Here is a 7,651-nt window from a genome sequence, read left to right on the forward strand (position 1 = left end):
GAAAAAGAAAATCCCCTTTTGAACGCCAAAAGAAGTCACAGCTCGCTCTCTCTCTTGTTCGCAAGCTGCACTTGATAACTTCTTAGAGCTCCGTTGTTTTTCTCCGCTTCTTCCAATCATTCTCTCGCCCTTCTTTTTTCCCTCCATTTCTTCAACCTTGATCTCCTTGTCGTGCTTTTGCACTAATTTAGTCGAGCTCAATTGTTGATCCCGAGCCATGCTCTTCACTTAGCATGATCCTCCCCCTCCCCCTTGTGTTCGTGATCCGTGCGAGGTCGATGCCTAGGGAGGAATTTTTGGGATCAAATTAAGAGTTCAAGGTTGGGATTTGATTTGAGTACAGAGTGTTCTGAAGTCTATTCAGCCAATCATGCCTTTAAATCACTGGTAGGAAGGCATCGAAACGGCTAGACTGGTCTGGTCTTGGCTTCTGAACTCGGAGGACAAAGGGTCTTATTAGAACGCTTGTTGATATTCTGTAGGATATTTAGAATTCCTTGAGCTAAAATCACCAGCGCCTTTCTGTATGATCAAGGCAAAGCCTCGACACTTATCCTTACAGCCCTCAATATGTGATTTGTTCTACATTGGCCCTCGTTGAGTCATCTTGAGATAATATAGTCTCATACGCTTAATATGAATTTGGAGTTTCACCTTACATATGGAACTGCAGAATGTTTTGCCAAACCTGCACGTCTCTCTCTTTCTCTCTCTCTCTCTCTCTCATATTTGCGGTCTGTTTCATGACCCATCTTTAGCTTTAGACTCAGAGCAAATAAGCTTCTTACGAGCCATCCATGCCAGTGCACTTTGGCTTGTAGCCTAAAAGATATACACACGCATTATTTGGCATAGCTACTTTCCCGGTGTGTTTTTGCAACGATGAAATCCCGAATAATGGTTTTCTGCTGGGACGTCGGAGCTATTCCTCTCTGTGCAGAGGACAACCGTGGGCTATTGTCAATATGACCTAAAAAAACTAGATCCGATCGTCGGCCTAGCATGGGCCTGTTGGAAATTGTGATCCATTTTCTAGAATTTTCTAGAATTGCTAAACTTCTAGAATTCTCTAGAATTCCCTAGATGAATTTTCTAGAAGAAAGAAGAAAACATTTTCTAGAAGAAATAAGAAATGTCCAACATGTAAGAAGTCTCTAGAAAACTAGAATCTAGAATTTCCTAGAATAAGCCTAAGTGGATAACATTCCCCATTGTTCTAGAATGTTGTATTTAGTCTCTATAAATAGGCATGTAAGTTCAACAAATGTAAGGGAGTGTGAGGAGCATGAGATAATATTCCATGCTCATCCACCAACACTTCCGACACTTCCTTGTAAAATTATTTTATCCAACTAATGAAACTATTTCCCATATCCCATGTTCTTTGTCTTTCAATTATTCTAGTCTATCCCTTGTCCATCATCCATAAACTACACCATACACTTGCACACACGCCACTAACCAAAAACTATGATCAATACCAAAACTACGCAACACACTCTCAATTAAACATTCAAATTCTAACAGGGCCGAAGGCCTGTCTCATCATTTGAGCAGGTCTAGTGGTTATAATACGATCATTTGGGAGGCACTGGGCACGGTCCCTCCTCTAATAAGATTCATCCATTCCGAGCGCTGCAAGGAAGGAAATTGGCTTCGAAACGAGAATGCTCAATCTGTGAGCAGCGAGCTGATCCCCTGATGGATCGTGCCCTGAACTCGGATTTTACGAGCAATTGATGTGAAGCACATAAAATTGAAGAACAGTCCCTTGCGGGCTACAAGTCGATGCTGCGAAAAACAACTGTGTATCTCATAGAAACGAAGTTATCACATCAGATCTAAAGTTTGCTCTGTGAACCAGTCAGCCATTGAATCGGTGATCGAGACCGAGCAAACATGCTCAACGGATGGCTCTGGATATTTGTACTGATCAGAAGAATCGGAAGCGTCACCCAAAAAGGAAGAAAACGACTGGAATCAAGACGAATAGGCAAAAGACTGTAAAAAGACAACTGTGGTCCTATGAAACATAAATAGTCCTGAAGTTCAATACTCGTATGATAATGCTTGAGCTTACATGCTCCTCAATACGCACTGCCAAAGGGTCCCCGGTTGCCCAATCTACATAAACCCGACAAAGGGTCAACGGCCACGATCTATCCAATCATCACTGCCTCCTTCATCGCCAGCCCGAGTGCCAGAGGACTCCATTGCAGTTGCAGATGCAGCTTCTATCACCAAAACTGAAGCCACGAAAAAATAGAGAGAGAGAGAGAGAGAGAGAGAGAGAGACCGGGGAGTTTCCAAAGTAAGAAAGGAGGAGGGATTTAACGATAATGGAGAGAGTATCTTCCAAGCATATACTCGGAGCATTATCTTTGCTCGATCCATTCTCTCTCGCCAGTACTTTTCATTATTTTATTTGGTAACCAAACGTGGTTGCCATCGATTTTGAAACTTTCGATTCTGCCCCTATGGAGTTTTTTTTAGGTCTTATCTTTATGTTGTCTTCCTCAATGCACTGTTTTAAGCATTTTACTTGGCATTTCTTGCATGTTGTCATGATAAGGTTTCACTCCATATTTTATTTCGTGTGTGGAACTAATTGTTCGTCAACTCTACACGCTGTTCTCAATTTGATTTGCATCTAAGAAGGAATGTTAAAATTTCCCATTTTGTGTTTTCTATGGATTTATATGAATTTTATACTTATATTGTATCATTTCACCAATTAATATAAGCATTTGGATAAAACGTAATCACGTATTTGCACTAATCTGTGATCTCTCTTCATCAAACGGAGATTAATCTTTGCCACTTTACTGGAAACATCAGCTGTCGGTGAGCGAGACTTTGCGAATTAAGGGGTAAGAACTTGTCAGAACATGCACTTTCGGAATCCCTCACAAGTCGCGCGTAAGGCTGTAACTACTTTGAACTCTTGATGTTTTGTGACTAAACTAATCAGGATCTAGAGCAAAGCCTAAAGGATTTGCAGACTGTGCATCGCCCGCATTAGAATGTTCGGAAGTCGATTATGAATGCAGGGACACGTCTTCTTTCAGCACCAATCTCTACTCAATGATCCATCTCACTGATTGCACGTTTTCTACCCAAGGACCGAAATACGATGAACGGAATAGAACCATATCGAGGTCCTAACCTTATTAAAAAAAAAAAAAAACAATGATATTCAAGAATTTTCATTTCACGTGCATATTTATGAGACTTAAAAATCAAAAATAGTTTCCATTGACCCTTGCATTTGACATTAGGAGCGTTTAGTTGGATTTTTGAGGAAAACCTTTGAGGAAATGTAAATGATTTTAAGTTAGAGGAGTTTTCCAAAATATCTTTGCCTCGTTTAGCTTCTTCTTTCGCTCATTGTTATTTTTTTTTCTTTACTTGTCGTGATGAATAAATTTGCTTGTGGTTGAAAATTTTGTGAGAAAGTCATCAACAGTCCAACCAACAGGATGCCCAAGACATGGTTATGACTTCTTCAATATGTGGTTATTCAACGTGTTATTGTCTCCACATGGCGATGGTGTTTAGAACACTGAATTTAGGCACACACGACAAGCCATAGTTTAAAGAGGAACAGGTCTCGGCATGTGTCCATTACTAGCTTTAGGTTGGGCTATTTTGTTTTCTAGGATTTGTTCTGTTTTGCAGCTCTTTTGGAATTTGCACTATCTGGAAGCTTTCTAAGTTCCTTTCATGTTTGATTATGACGGATGAATGAAATTTTCTTATGATCAAGAGAAGAACTCTCTTGCTCATTAATTTAAATAAGGATATAGTTGATAATTTCAATAAGTGTTGAAAATTAAAAATTCTTCACTTAAATATTTTTAGTTTGTTTGATAACCCTATTAGTATTGCCTAAGGAAATTCGATTGAGTGCAAAATTTACTTGATCTAGTAAGGAAGTGGCTATTTAATTCACTAAATAGAAAAGTAATGGACATTAACTAGATCTGTTTCACCGAAAACGTGAATCGTCGTTACATTGATGGATCGAGTGAATTCACAATGTTTGAGAAGGCTCCTTAATTGATTTTGGATATGATAGTAAATGAAAAAGAACTTGAATATACAAAGGGCGCAAATGATAACCATTTTATTCTTTATATCTTTTTCTATTTTGGGAATACAATTTTCTATTTATATTCCTGGACGAGTTTTTGAGCAAAAATAAGTGTTTGATAATGACACAAATTTTCCATCCTCAGAATAGGAATTTATTTCATAACAATACAAAATTTCCCCATTTTGGGTGGTAGTGGCAAATGACACCGATGGATAGCGATTGATGGGTGGTAGCGAGCAGGTGGCAATGGGTGGGCAGCCAGCTAGTAATGAGGATGAGTAATGAGAAAGTTTTATTTCTCATTTAGTTCTAAAAATAGAAAAATAAAATTGCGTTACTAAATAGATTTCTATTTCAAACCTATTCCTGAGAACAAAAAAATATTTTTAGTCAAAAACAAGATGGTTATCATGCATGTCCTAGTACTAGAACGAAATGCTATCAACAAAGTAAATGATACTAGAATATAAAGGATTACGGAAAATATACAAAATCGAGTGTTTGTTGATTCACTGAGCGAACCTTTGCAATGAATACATTATGGGTTTGTATCGCTCCTAGTCAATGGTTTCTTACAAACGGTTACTCGTAGAATCGTGTTCTTATTATTGATCGATGTCAATCTTCCATCTCTATCCTCAATCAAGAACCCGGCAGACCTTCACTCTATTCATTGATAGCACCGATTTAGTGCTCAACCCAAAGTCTGGGATAGCTTGGTGTTAATGATCTGGCGATCAACTTAATATCTCAAAGGTTCTTGTCGATGATTCATACCGTGCTGTCAACTTTCTCCATTACCGACAAGCTTATCTTAGCTTGATCAAATTTCATTCTCGTCAATGGAGCCTGTTACAGAGTTACTCGTTGATTTCATGACTGGGTATTTTTTTTGGCTGTCAACTGAATTCTCATTATACTGTTAAATCCTACTAATGATGATTTCAGTTTCAAGTTGGTGCGAAATTCGGAATATTCTGTCGTCCATTTTCAATTATACTGCTAAATCCTAACTCTTCTATTTTGTCCGAACGAGTATACCTCCGAGGAAAACAAAGTTAATTTTTATAAAGATTTGATACGTTCATTGATGCGGAATTAAATAATAGAGTCTGTGCGGTGAAAAATGCGATGTCGTGATCACGAGCAAGTGGGCATCCGATGCTCCAGCTAAACACGAAGGAAGATAGAGTTGTAGACAAATCAAAGACAGCTCGATTTCCACTATTGCTCGAGAAAGTATTTTAACTTCATGTGCTTTTCCACCAAGTGCACATGAGGATTTTGCCTCCGAGGAAATTATAAACACACATGAAAATCATCGACAGATTCTCTCGCGAAGGAAAAGTTACCCAATCTTTAGGACAAAGGCTAAAGTAACCAGACCGAGGTTTGTCCAAATTATCATGTGAAATGGTAATATCTTCTCTCATCCTGATGCATTCTCATTCTACCCCAATCATATCGTTTCGGATTTCAAAACATAACAATCAATGACTATTAAAATAAAAGTGCAACATACCAGGAGTTCATACGACTTTTGCTAATTATCTGCTATCATTATTGATTTTTTTTATTATTCAATGTGATTCCCCAACTTTTTAAAAGCTAGATCAATGTGTTCGTTAGTGATGAAATCATTGCTAGAATTTGTTGACGTGGATATATATTTTGTTTAGTTTATCACTTATTATTATTTTTGTTCAATTTCATCCCCTTTTTTAAATTTATACGGTTGATTTAATCACAGAATTGTTTTTTATTCTCTCCTCTCAATTACACTATTTCAAATTTAGATTTAATCCCACCACAAAATCTTTATTAATCATGTTTCAATGTTAAAACCCAAACACAACACATTAATTAAATGAATTACACTACAAGAAATATTTAAGATATGAATCCTTATACATATATAAATGTGCAAGTATTTCTATATATCTAAACATGTCGTGTAGAAACGAGAGATATTTTAAATTTCCCACTAAACAAGTGTGGGCAGGTTGTGAGTAAAGAAAAAGGGTCAACTCACCCTCCACGATCAAGCTTATATAAACACATCAACACTTATAGTGTGTAAGTACCGTCAAGGGGTTTGTTTAGAAAATTAATGATCCTTCATAAGGGTCATCGAGGTTTATCTTGACTAATAGTTGATGACTCTTAACATTTTCATATGGAGATTGCTGTAGAGAAAGGACCAAAATATAAAGGAGAATATACAATGAAATTGATAATTTAGTAAGTTTGTAGATCGCGTCAAATCTTTAGAATCACGTTGAACAAAAGAAAAGAAAATTTAAGGACAGCATTGTGTGTGTGTGTGTGTGTGTGAGAGAGAGAGAGAGAGAGAGAGAGAGAGAGAGAGAGAGAGAGAGAGAGAGAGAGAGAGGGGTATTGCAAAATGAATAAAAATCTAAGGATTTTTGGTGTCCTTTACCCCTAAAAAACGACACCAGTAGCCCTTGAAATGGAATTAGATGCTGCCATTTGAAAGCCTCACATGATGAAAAGAGCTTGTACAGAAACTAAAATTCACTTTGCATGAATGCAAAGAGTTGCAAAATCTACTAGAAGATTATAGAGCCAATCACATCTACAGTGAAGCCAATCAGAGTGCGGATAAGCCGGCTAAGACGGGGATTGAACGACCTCAAGAAGTTGTTTTTCTCGATCATATACCCGATGATGATAAAACGGTTTCATTAGATTATAAGAATAGGGCCATTACTGGATAGCCCTAGGAAGTACCGTCTTATAGTTGGAATTTGGGCTTCTTATTAGTCTCTGGATGAAATCCTCTATTTACCCGAAAAGATGATTTGTAAAGATTTGAAGATTGGTCATAAATAAGTGGCTCGGTAAGAATTTGACAAATTTTATGAATAAAATTTTATACCGATTTTAAGGAAGAGAGGGCTTTGATTCCCATCTACCATGTTGCGTAAAGTTGAATTCGTGTTATAGTACTGCGTGAATCCATGTTCCTGAAGTTACTACCGACCTAAACATTTTCCTCTCTATACCACCGGCAAGTTTCTCCTTCTATTATGTGTGTTTCACCGTCCCCAAAATTGACAAGGACTTGAAGATGGGGCCTTGCCAACGCCGACGACAACTCTCTCTCTCTCTCTCATCTTGTAGCAGATTACCTGCCATAGACATCGAATCACGTCGATGGCAGTCGACATCGGAGCCTCCCCAAATCGAGACCCATTGGTGAAGGGATGCAGCCAAAAGGGGGAAATGAACAAGACAGACTAGCGTACGACACAAGAGAAAACGATGGAGGTGCGTGGCAGCAAGCCGGGTGGCCGGAAAAAAGCAACAACAGGGGTGCCGCGTGCTTCGGCGCCTGACGAGGCGAGCTAGCCACAAGAATCTGAGAGGATGATAGAGACTGAGTAAGAGGCTAGAATTTTTTCCTTTGATGGACGTAAGGCGCGTATCTAATAGCTCAATATAAGGATAACGGAAAATGGACCAATGATCGCACGACGTTTATGACTTGTCCGTTCCTCGAAAAAGATCTTCCATCAAGTTTTTGTGGTTGGC

The sequence above is a fragment of the Eucalyptus grandis genome, chromosome 2 (genome assembly GCF_016545825.1).
Source record: "Eucalyptus grandis isolate ANBG69807.140 chromosome 2, ASM1654582v1, whole genome shotgun sequence".
NCBI lineage: Eukaryota > Viridiplantae > Streptophyta > Magnoliopsida > Myrtales > Myrtaceae > Eucalyptus > Eucalyptus grandis.